Source organism: Schistocerca americana, chromosome 7, assembly GCF_021461395.2.
Source record: "Schistocerca americana isolate TAMUIC-IGC-003095 chromosome 7, iqSchAmer2.1, whole genome shotgun sequence".
Lineage (NCBI taxonomy): Eukaryota > Metazoa > Arthropoda > Insecta > Orthoptera > Acrididae > Schistocerca > Schistocerca americana.
In genome coordinates, this window is record NC_060125.1 from 122,997,622 (window position 1) to 123,009,943 (window position 12,322).

The window sequence follows — 12,322 nt, forward strand, 5'->3', positions numbered from 1 at the left end:
ATAACGCATGTTTGGCGGTTTACCTGGCCAAGATTGATATATGTGGCTTCCTCAATGACCAAGACAGACGATACATCTGAAGTAACCTGTTTTAATGCCCATGTACAGAAGCTAACACGATTCGCATAATCGTTTCCATGCACCTTTTGATAGAGACTGATATGATAGGGATGACACATATGACGATGGAGTACGCGTGGGACACTAGCCTGACTCACGCCTCTTCCTTGTGCACAAACTGCCTCTTGTGGATTGCGTGGGAGCTAACGTGCAAATCAACTGCAACAGTAGCAAGAACATTAGTGTCCCTCTCTTCTGTTGTCACTTGTTGCCTTCTGTTACGTTGTATGAGTGTTAAAATACAACTTTCACGTAAGTGGTTGAAGAGTTTGATGGTTGACGTCTATTGGGCTATCTTGCTGCGTACCCCATACAAGAACCAGCTGAATTCTTCCTACACTCTCCATAAACCATGAGCATGTCGGCTTTTTCTGTATTGCTGAATCAAATCGTCCACTCACGAACTACTGCTAGGACTGTCACACACTGCCTAGCAACTTGCAGTGCACTCAAGCGACACACAAGCGCACTTAAGCGAAAATAACAACTTAGTATTTAGGAAATACGCAGGTCGAAAGACACAAACAATAGTCGGTGTGGAAACTTTTCAAAATACGATATCTCTTAAATGACTCGTACTAGAATCCTCCAAAGACACCACTGCCATTCTGACTTACCCCACTTTTAGTTTTTTAATGTCAATAGGTATTATCCCATTTGAAAAGTATAAGTTTGCAAAAAAATACACTTTTTAAGTATTATTACAGTCTGTTTATTGGCTAACAATACGAGCCCCTGACCACCAATCCATTCTGTGAAAACTGCACATCAATATCACTTTCCATTTCCATATATTTGCGGTGCAAGTCTTAGGTGATTCACCCTGTATATAACTATTAAAGAGTGCTATATGGAGTGTCTGAATCATGTACAGCAACGTTCCGACTGTGATGTATAGATCTTATTTGCAAATCCGCATTAGTAAGCAGTATTTGCATCGCCACTTGTATACACTTTTATTGTTACGTAAGCTCTTAGGTTTGCTGAAGTGCTAAGTACGCGAACTTTGTGATACGCAGAGTGACGTGGTTTGAGAGCACTATTCAGCAATATCGGTCTCTTGTTGATCCCTAACACCTTCCTGCTGCAGTCAAATCATTTACAGGACGTGAGGCTGGGACGACAGATGACGACTTTCGTGTCTCCTACACTTGTAAGGTGGGCCACTGTCAGTTCTGTCAGCACTTGGTCGCAATCCCCTGTGCTGTTTGTTTCTCCACTATACCGTCTGCGGTACGGTCAGTCCGTCACTGCTTGCTACTCTGTCGCACAAATCGCGGTATTTACCATTAAACTTATTTTTTCTTTGCTGACTATGCTAGACGCCATTAATTTATACACAGCGCACGTGGGATTCACATACCATTTTACCTCACAAAACTACGTCATAAGTCCACATTTACGAAGCCAGTCTGCTTCGGTAGCCCTCTAAAGTTTTTTTCTATGTGGAGCGTGGTATTGAGTTGGAGGTGACATTTCATATATACAGCGACATCTAGGGTTATACTACACGACAAGACAGTTGGGGTTGAGTATTTAACTTGTGTGACCTTCAATTTTAGAGTAATGCCTACGCAATACATTATATATTTAAAATCACAAGCCCAGTAGCGGGAACCATTATAAGTAACCAACTTATAGATTTTATAAAGCGACCAGACACGTGATTGACCATGATATCACCTGGTTGGATATCTCTACAGAATAGATCACGTGTTTGTTCCTTGTGCAAGGCTGATTATTACCTGGTGACTTGCGTCTTTCTTTCCAGCTACTTTGTTATGGAATATGATTACGTCACTTCGGCAATAATCGGTAATGCCTCGCCGCTACTGCTGCCGTAGTCACGTTATTTTCAGTTTATCATGAAATCGATACCTTCGTTTCTGCAATCCGACCCCGCCACGCAGTGACACTGCAATGCTGAGGTGCCACACCATATAATGTTTAGAACAATTTTGTTTAAGCCTTGCTTGTTGGAATACCTAAAATGGACAATGTGGTCGAGGGCTTGATATTAAGCGCATATTCCAGCTGGGACAGTCTCGTGGGGTTGCGGAATCTCTGCCTTTTCCGGCTGTCATCCACTAATTTTTCTGTAGAACACGACGACTTCCACATCTACGTCTATATAACTATGCGTCATGGAGATATCATCACTTTAACAAATTCTGGGGCATTTGTTTACCATTTATAGCAATGGAAGATATCACACAAAGCCTTGGGTTAGGCGATAGGCGCATCATGATGATTCTTTGTGTCTGCAAGGCGTACGAATTCGAATTTTCGTAGCGATTTAGCTTATAATAACGATAAACCTGTATTTTAAAGAATTATACGAACGTTTTAGATTCGGCAATATGTAAATCGTGAATGCAAAGTGTGAGCGGCTGGTCCCGGCGGAGGTTCGAGTCCTCCCTCGGGCATGGGTGTGTGTCTGTTTGTCCTTAGTATAATTTAGGTTAAGTAGTGTGTAAGCTTAGGGACTGATGACCTTAGCAGTTAAGTCCCATAAGATTTCACAAACATTTGAACATTTTTTTTTGCAAAGTGTGAGACTTCACACCTCTCCCTTCCGTCTTTGGTCGTTGTGTTTACAAGCTGCACACGTTCTTCGCTTCTGTAAGTAGTATTTTACTAATAAAAAAACATCTTATTGTTTCCTTTCTTTTCTAATAACACAAATGCTTTGCGTGCCTGTCCGCGCCTGTCCTTTTTATTTACGGGAGCCATACTTTGCGGAAATGCCAATACACAGACGGAATACTCATTTTATATATTTAATAATATGACCAACTCCGCTGACGTATTTTTTACAATATTTTGAGCAATAAGATTGGTCAAATGCAGTCTATAAAGCTTTAGGGAAACTTTTGACTGACAACTGCTATTATTTAAATGGCTTACGATGGGTTTGTGTCATACGCAATTATAGTAATAATTGAGAATGAGTAACTTCGTTTATAATGTTTCCAGTGAATATCACGATGCTTTATCTTTGCTCCTCCTAAAATAGTACTTGAGAATTTTAACTGCTGGAGAATGTACTTTGAGGGTGTCTTGTATGTAGGCCTAATGAGTTAAATTCAGTCAGTCTATTTGCATGTTTAGGTAGGACGTATTTTTTCTGCTGTTACAAGTGTTTTCAGGGTAGTTTTACATCAATTTGTTAGGCCTACCTTGTAAAATGTTGGGACACATACTTAAGACGTTTGGAAGCAGTAATCTGACGAAAATATGTATATACAGAAATTACCTTTTTGCATTGCAGAAGTTTTTTTGCAATATTGTGACATCAAACACCGTTTTTTCATGTATTAACCTCTACTAAGAATGTAAACGTCGCACTTTTTCGCGCTGCAGAGGTATTTTTTTACACATTTTATAATTTTTGCAACGTCTTAAATGGAGAAAATAATTAATTTACAACCCTGTAGTGTTTTCTAATTGTAGTTTTGTGACATCTCATCAACTGATTGAATCTCGCAGCGGTTTACCATGCAGTAACCTCAAAGTATTGCACTTATTGCCTGCCGACTATTTTGCAGACATTTTAGAATATTGCTACATCTTAGCTGTGGAAAACAATTAGTGTATGACTCACGATCAGATGTGTTTTATACTGTAGAGCCATCTGTTGGTAACGTTGAGAATGGTACAAATAAGGAAATGTTGGATTTTAATTATTTATAACGAAATATGCTATCTGCTCGTTCCAATATCCCGTGGTGATTACATGTAGCTTCAAGTGAAAGTTGCCAATGTGAGGACTGGTGAGCCAGTCCTTTAACGAACTTTTGGAAGTCAATAACGCAAGCAAGGGTAAAGAGCGGAATCGCGGAGTGCGAAGTACAGCAGCGTGGATCGCAGAAGGGGGAGCGTGGAGATGGTGGATGAGGGTGCTTCATGCAAAATTTGCAGAAGTGCAGCGATGCAACGTGGCTGGATGCCGTATTTCCTGGAATAATCTTGAAGATAATAAAGTGCTGATGCTGACGTCGGCGAAATATGACAAGCACACTGCCTGAGCACTGCAATTGAAAACTCATCTGTAATACGACCCAAAACGTCGTTTGAAGGGTGGCTCGTGCGCTATTTTGATCTCAACTCATACCTGACAGCCCTCCACACCGTGGGCCCAGGAGTAAAACCGCTGCGCCTCTCCAAAACACTGAGAGAATGGGACCTCTTACCTGATCCCCACTATACTCTCCGACGATTATTATAGGGGGAGAACAGAACTGCGATTCCATACTTGCCGGTCGTGGCTCTGCTACAAGCATAGCCAGCTGTGCTGCGGTGTCTGCGCCAGGATGTGCGTGGGAGGGTAACTCCTTAGTCCCGCCGGTAGTCCCCGACCAATGATGCGGAATTACGCAGAATGTTGTAGGGCTTTGTTTTCAGATAGCAGGCACTGATATGAACGGGTTATGATGTTCGTGGTGCACAATACAGCGACAAAACCGTGGAAACGACTGTGTCTGCCTTCACGTCCCCCACGCAGTCCAATAACGGGCTGCTGTCACATCCGAATACTCCACAAGACTGGATGTTGCACAGCTCGTCTGGCTGGCCGAATAGAGAACCACAATGAGGCCCCTTTCAAACCGTCACGTGCTGTTAACGCTGTCTCACATCAGTGCAAGACACCTCTAGTATTTTTCACATGATCGCTCAAGATCTGAAACTGTTGATCCCCCTTTGAGCCGTGCTCTCTCCCAACCAAGCGTTTTCGTGAACTTGCCTGTCTATCTGTGTTTGGTTTCCCGCCTCTGTCGCAGTTACTTCATGGTTCTTCTTCCTTCTACGTGTGGCAGCAGTGATGTGTATCGATATTTGCGCCGTGTACCATTTTTGGTTTGGTGCATATAGTTTCCGGCAAGGGAGTCGGTTGGTTGTTGCGGACGAGGGAAGTTATCTCCGCACGGTGCAGTCGGCTGGGGCTGCTGGCAGTCCCTGTGCAGTGTCTGAGCGTGTGTGGAGCTGTCCGATCGCTACGAGCTTCGTGGTCCACCTACCCAGGACGTCACAGTTGAGTAGTGGTTTGAACTACCCAAGCCAGGTCTATTCACGTTGTGGTGGTTCGCTTCGGTGGTTTGCTGTTGGGGAGGTTTTCTGGTGAGCAACAACGAGTGGTTCCACTGCTGAGATTTAGCCGCCATGCGGTGCAATTAACTGTTCAGTCGACTACGATTTGAGTGCACCAGTGGAATTTTCTGCCTAGTGGCCGTTGGTATTCCGGTAATCTGCCCTGGCCACTAATGTAATTTCAGGCTGCGTCCTTTCCTCACCTGTTGTGACTATCCAACATGGTGTGTAATTTTGACAGCTAATACATACTCCATTGTGGATTATCACGTTTGTAACATTGCCAGTTCGAGTTCTCATGTACTGATTGATGGGAAACAAGTCGTCGTGTTGGTCGGTTCGTGGCTGTCGCCTGGTTGGGTTCCAACGGATCAAGTGTAGTTGGGCTCACCACCTGTCTCACCTAAGTGAACGAGGGCAGACCGACCTCCCTGGAGGCCTTCTGAGTGCCACAGGTTTTTAATTATCTGTTGTCAGCTATTTTAAATTTTAGGCTTATGGTTATTTGTTTGTTTTCTTAAAATTTTGCAAATTAATTTCTAAATTTATCTTTCAAGCTTAAACATTGTGGCCTTCTGCTTTAAACGTTATGGTAATATATTTTAAAATTTTGAAATTTAATTGTGGCCCTCAGCCATTTGTGTTGCACCTTGCATATGTTGCTTTTTTGGAGGTTTAAAATTATTTTATTGCTATCTTAATTGAATTTTGATTTTTTTTAAGATTTCTTGTTGGCCTTCTGCCTTTAAAGGTCTATGGTAATATATTCTAAAGTTTTGGAATTTAATTGTGGCCCTCAGCCATTTGTATTGCACTTAGTGTATGTTGTTTTTTTGAATTAATTTATTGCTATCTTAATTGGATTTTATCTTGTTAAGATTTCTTGTTGGAGGCCTTCAGCCGTGAGAGAGTTGCAGTCGATAAAAGTTCGGCTATGTGCCGCTTTGGTTGTAAAGGTTATTAAATTAAAATAAATGACAATTAGAAGCAGAAACTGACCTCAACCCTTGGCCCATTCCACAATCCTATTACCTGTTCTGCCCAGCGTGTTTAGCGGGCGTGTCATCCTTATCTAGCCTACCATACCTGACAACGTCACTTATCGAGGGAAACTAACGCGTTCTGGTTGTCATTGTCTTTATCACAGAGAACTGCAATTCTAGTCAGTTATACATGACGGTGATGTGTATATGTACTTATTCACACTGACATCAGACTACGTCTACTGAGTACTCATTTGTTTTTTGCAGGCAGTGTAGAATTACCTCAGCAGGTGCGCGTCATATTATGGGTGTCAGAAAGACCATTCGCTCAGCACATGATGAAACAAACAAAACATGCAGATTAGTACTTAACATTAACAATCAACTCATACATATCCTAATTCTCAGATAAATTATTGTTAATAGTAGACTATTAATCTTTTCTCCTTTAAGCTTTCAATTTCAAACTACCACATTTAGCCGGATTACGAAAAAGGTGGTACAATGCTCAAGAAACATATTTTTTATGCATTTCGTTCCACCACAACATATGTGCTTTCCAATTTTCAAATTTTTCTGTTTCCAGAAAAAGGGAGAAGCGGCGGTCCTCAGGCCGGGGACTGGCGAATACTTCTGAAGCGACAGTGATGTGCCAGTAACATTTACCTTCTTTGTCGGGAAGAACCTGGTCCTGTTCTCACAGAAAGTAAATTTGACTGCATTATTGTTATTTTCAAAGCACGTGAAAAGCTTTAAAAATTCTTTATCCATCTTACATGAACTGAAATATTAAAAATAAGTATCCCGCATTAAAATACAGGAAATTTTACTTACAAAAGGACTGTTGTTATTCAGTTAACTACTCGCGATTCTGAAGCGCGTCTTCAGTTTTACCATACTTGGTGAAATTTATTTGGAAACTGTGGCAAGTGGACTACTTAAGAATATTTGATTTGAAAACGCAGACAAGTGGTATAGGCGAGGCTCAGTGAAGATCATTCCAGAAGAGGGTGATCTGGCTGCGGGTAAAAACCAAGTGACTGAGCGTCACGTGTTAAACCTATCAGTAACTTACCTCTCTAAAAGCGGAAGCATCTTTAGCTACGGAAGACGGTCCTCGTAATGACACTCCATTTGTTTCGATAAATATCGGTTAAAGTACCCCTTTCATGTCTTTCTTATCTGATAAGAGAACGGATGTTACGCTTACAGTACTGAGATTAAAGACGTATATATACTAGCAGTTCCATGTGTTTCCGCAGCCTGTGAAAATGATGTTACCAGCATTTTTTGCAGCCCTGTTAGCTGTTAGCCTTGCGCAAACAGCTGTCAACCAGTTCCCTGATGGTTTCCTCCTGGGAGCTGCCACCTCTGCCTATCAGATAGAAGGCGCCTGGAACGAGAGTGGTGAGTAAACTGCACTTACCATCATCAAAGTAGTTTGTATCAACACGCTAATTACACTTGAGAGAAGGAACCGCGTCATCGTCTTAGGCCAGCAAATTACTCAGTACATAAAGCAAAACGAGAAAAGAATTTCGCTAGAGTGTTGAGTAGCAGATAGTACAATTCCAGCTCATTTGCCACAGACAAATGTTGCGTAGCCAGTGGTATAACTGTACTCCACAGAATGGTATTACTGTTCGTTTCCTAATGCTCAGTAATGAAGAAAATATTTTCTCATGAAAATGTGAAGACGCTTATGTACACTGCACCTATAAAACACTGACCCACTGTGTACTTTGTTTTAAAGAATATGAGTTAACAGAAGGAAAGGAACTTCAGATTGGAATTTATTAGGTTTATTGAATTGGTTTGAAATAATTAAAACACTACGAAGAGCAATGCAAATAAAAATGTAAAGCATTTAATGATGAACTTCTGCTTGGAACTACTTGTCACGAAAAAATGAACAAAATTCTTCCAAAACATTTATCACTGATTTCCTATTTTATCAACGATATTTAACGCTATAGTAAAAAGGGAATTTTTTTGTATTACAGTTCGTCTACCTTTGGCCCAATTACCTAGATTTGGCAAGACATGAACATAGCGTTAGTTGGTAACAAAGAAATAGAGAACGTTGATTCTAAATATACAGCTAACAAATGTCTGGATGCGTTTAACAGATTTTAAAATCAATCTTTATAACGATAAGCATCACAATACCAAAACATTCTCAAGTTAACAAAAACAGAAAACAAGGAGGTAGCTTGGCTGTAACATAGATTTCGAGTATGTTGCAGAAAACAGTCAGAGGATACGTCAGCGCACTTGAAGAAGCCCTGGTGTGAGATATTCAGTGCGTACAGCTAATCTTATATCGTCACACTGACAGCACTGTAAGTTTAATGTTTGTCTTGCAAGTGGAACTAAAAGTAACATACACACTCAATGTTCAGCAAACAAACAGAGTACCTTGAACGGCTAGAGATAGGATGTTCATATTTATAGGAAATGTACATTAGTATGTTCTGAAAAAATGATTAACATTTGAATCAAGTTGGGCAGCGGGTTCAAGTTCAACATTGATATCGTTGCGCAACACCACCTATCGGTAAAGTAAGTCTTCGGCTCTCGTTGTCGCTATAAACCGAAGGTAACGGATCAGTTTTATTTGAGTAGACGTGCTGGACGCCTCGCAGACGTATGCGCGAATCGTACCGTCAAGTCATTGAGTTTGAAACAGGGCGCATTATTGGCATGAGAGAATGTGATGCATCCATCTGGAAAGTTGCTCTACTCGTGTGGGAAGAAGTATTTAGACAGTGCAACGAGTGTGTGCAGATTGGTTCACGGAAGGTCGCAGAACACGACGAGATGGGTCAGGTCGCACCATCCAGACCACCTCCCGAAAAGATTGACACCTCGTACGAAAAACAATGGCTCTAAGCACTATGGGAATTAACATCTGAGGTCATCAGTCCTCTAGACTTAGAATTACATAAACCTAACTAACCTAAGGACATCACACACATCCATGCTCGAGGCAGGATTCGAACCAGCGACCGTAGCAGCCGCGTGGTTCCGGAATGAAGCGCCTAGAACCGCTCTACCACAGCGGCCGGCGCACACCTCGTACGAATGGCATTACAGGACAGATCTGCGTCCTCCTCGGCTCTAGTGCAACAGTCAAACAGTTTAACACATTGTACACTACCAGGGACGAAAGTCCGTCGCTTTTCATTAAGGCATGGGTTACGTGCTCATGTCCACTTCTCAGACTGCCTTTGGCGGATGTGCAGAAACATGCTAGACAGCAATGCTGTATGGAACGACGCCACTGGGGACAGGAATGGCATCAGACAGTGTTTTCGGACGAATTCAGGATCTCCTTGTTTGAAAATGATTGCAGCATTTTGGTTTGTGACCGACATGGGGAGTGGCATCAGAGTGCCTGCATTCGCACAAGATATACAGCACCAGCTTAAGGCCTTATGACGTGGGGTGCTATCGGGTACAACCGAAACTTACAGCTGGTGAGTGACCAGCGTGGCCCATGTGAATGGCACTGATGAAGAGTGCTGGAGATGCTCGAACATCAAATGTAATGCGTAAGATTTTAAAATCGGAATTTATCATAAGTTATCCTATCTTCCGTTTTTATAACTGGATCTTCAGAAATTACAGTGGAAAATATAAAAACGAAATTATCAGCACAGAATTTAGAAACTGTACCTCTTCTTCTTGACAAAGCATGCTTTGAAATAAAATATGGTCGATACTCGTGGATCATTAAGTGGTACCTGTAATTTACGTAAGATACGTTGCCATACTAATTAAAAGTTGAAGGTTATGCACATGTATAGGTGACATAGCTTCTCTCTGTGGTCATAGGGCTACAATTGCGCGCCATCTGCATATAACTTCTAAACGTTAAAACAGTTTTTTTGTAGATACAATTCTGCGTAACACTGTCACTGTTAACATATGAAAGATCTACGAAACACAGTAGAGTCTCGATTATCCGATCTAAACCGGCCGCGGCAAGGTCGGATAAGCGGGAAGGTCGGATAACACGGAAAATAATACAAAAAAATACAAAAATTAAACTAAAGTGGGCCAAATGAGTTAAACATTTAATACAATACAAATCAAATTAGACTGAATAGATATGTACTGTGTGAAGAAGTTAGTAATTGTTTTTTGTTTGCCTGTTGTTTGCCGTTTTTTTGCCGCTAAATCTCGTAGTCTCTTAAGATGTAAAACCTCGGTATACGATGTTTCCTCCAGTTGCTCTACATATTTTAAAGCAGTTTCTAAGTCCTTGAGTCTTTCGTTGTGAGAAATGTTGGGCGCACTTTCCTCCACTACATCCGCTTCTTCGTCTTCTTCTATTTCCTTTATCGACTATTTATGCATCTGTCACTTCAAATTCTTCATCTTGGACAATCCATTCATTTATGTCACCTTCTGTGGCGTCAGCACATCCCGGAACTTTTCGTAACACTGAAATCAGCGTAGTATTTTCTGGTTCGGTCTGCTGCTGCAGTTTTTCATCATCTGGAGAATTTACTTGATATTCCTGTAGCAAAATTTTCCAGGATTTTGCAATTGTATTTGCTCCAACACTCTCCCAAGACTGGGCCACAGCATAAGCTACGTCTTTAAAATTAATACGGCGAAAGTGCTCTAGCATGTCTTCTCCCTTGTCCATAGCCAAAGCCTTGCAGACAAACAAAAATTACGCGAAGCGAAATGTAGTGTAAGGAGGGCTATGCGAGAGGCGTTCAATGAATTCTAAAGTAAAGTTCTATGTACTGACTTGGCAGAAAATCCTAAGAAATTTTGGTCTTATGTCAAAGCGGTAGGTGGATCAAAACAAAATGTCCAAACACTCTGTGACCAAAATGGTACTGAAATAGGGGATGACAGACTAAAGGCCGAAATACTAAATGTCTTTTTCCTAAGCTGTTTCACAGAGGAAGACTGCACCGTAGTTCCTTCTCTAGATTGTCGCACGGATGACAGAATGGTAGATATCGAAATAGACGACAGAGGGATAGAGAAACAATTCAAATCGCTCAAAAGAGGAAAGGCCGCTGGACCTGATGGGATACCAGTTCGATTTTACACAGAGTACGCGAAGGAACTTGCCCCCCTTCTTGCAGCGGTGTAGCGTAGGTCTCTAGAAGAGCGTAGCGTTCCAAAGGATTGGAAAAGGGCACAGATCATCCCCGTTTTCAAGAAGGGACGTCGAACAGATGTGCAGAACTGTAGACCTATATCTCTAACGTCTATCAGTTGTACAATTTTGGAACACGTATTATGTTGTAGTATAATGACTTTTCTGGAGACTAGAAATCTACTCTGTAGGAATCAGAATGGGTTTCGAAGAAGACGATCGCGTGAAACACAGCTCGCGCTATTCGTCCACGAGACTCAGAGGGCCATAGACACGGGTTCCCAGGTAGATGCTGTGTTTCTTGACTTCCGCAAGGCGTTTGATACAGTTCCCCACAGTCGTTTAATGAAGAAAGTAAGAGCGTATGGACTATCAGATCAATTGTGTGATTGGATTGAAGAGTTCCTAGATAACAGAACGCAGCATGTCATTCTCAATGGAGAGAAATCTTCCGAAGTAAGAGTGATTTCAGGTGTGCCGCAGGGGAGTGTCGTAGGACAGGTGCTGTTCACAATATACATAAATGGCCTTGTGGATGACATCGGAAGTTCACTGAGGCTTTTTGCGGATGATGCTGTAGTATATCGAGAGGTTGCAACAATGGAAAATCGTACTGAAATGCAGGAGGATCTGAAAGGAATTGACGCATGGTGCAGGGAATGGCAATTGAATCTCAATGTAGACAAGTGTAATGTGCTGCGAATACATAGAAAGAAAGATCCCTTATCATTTAGCTACAATATAGCAGGTCAGCAACTGGAAGCAGTCAATTCCATAAATTATCTGGGAGTACGCATTAGGAGTGATTTAAAATGGAATGACCATACAAAGCTGATCGTCGGTAAATAAGATCCCAGACTGAGATTCATTAGAAGAATCCTAAGGAAATGCAATCCGAAAACAAAGGAAGTAGGTTACATTACGCTTGTTCGCCCACTGCTTGAATACTGCTCAGCATTGTGGGCTCCGTACCAGATAGGGTTGATAGAAGAGATAGAGTAGATCC

General features: G+C 41.7%; 1 protein-coding gene across 1 annotated transcript in view; it reads left to right on the top strand.

Moving 5' to 3' along the window:
* The first annotated feature begins 7,472 nt into the window (after positions 1-7,472).
* LOC124622771 (myrosinase 1-like) overlaps positions 7,473-12,322 on the top strand; it is a 101,417-nt gene continuing 96,567 nt past the window's right edge. Inside the window, exon 1 of the mRNA XM_047148562.1 lies at positions 7,473-7,598. The gene's annotated coding sequence lies outside the window, so the exon portion shown is untranslated. The remainder of the gene's footprint in view (positions 7,599-12,322) is intronic.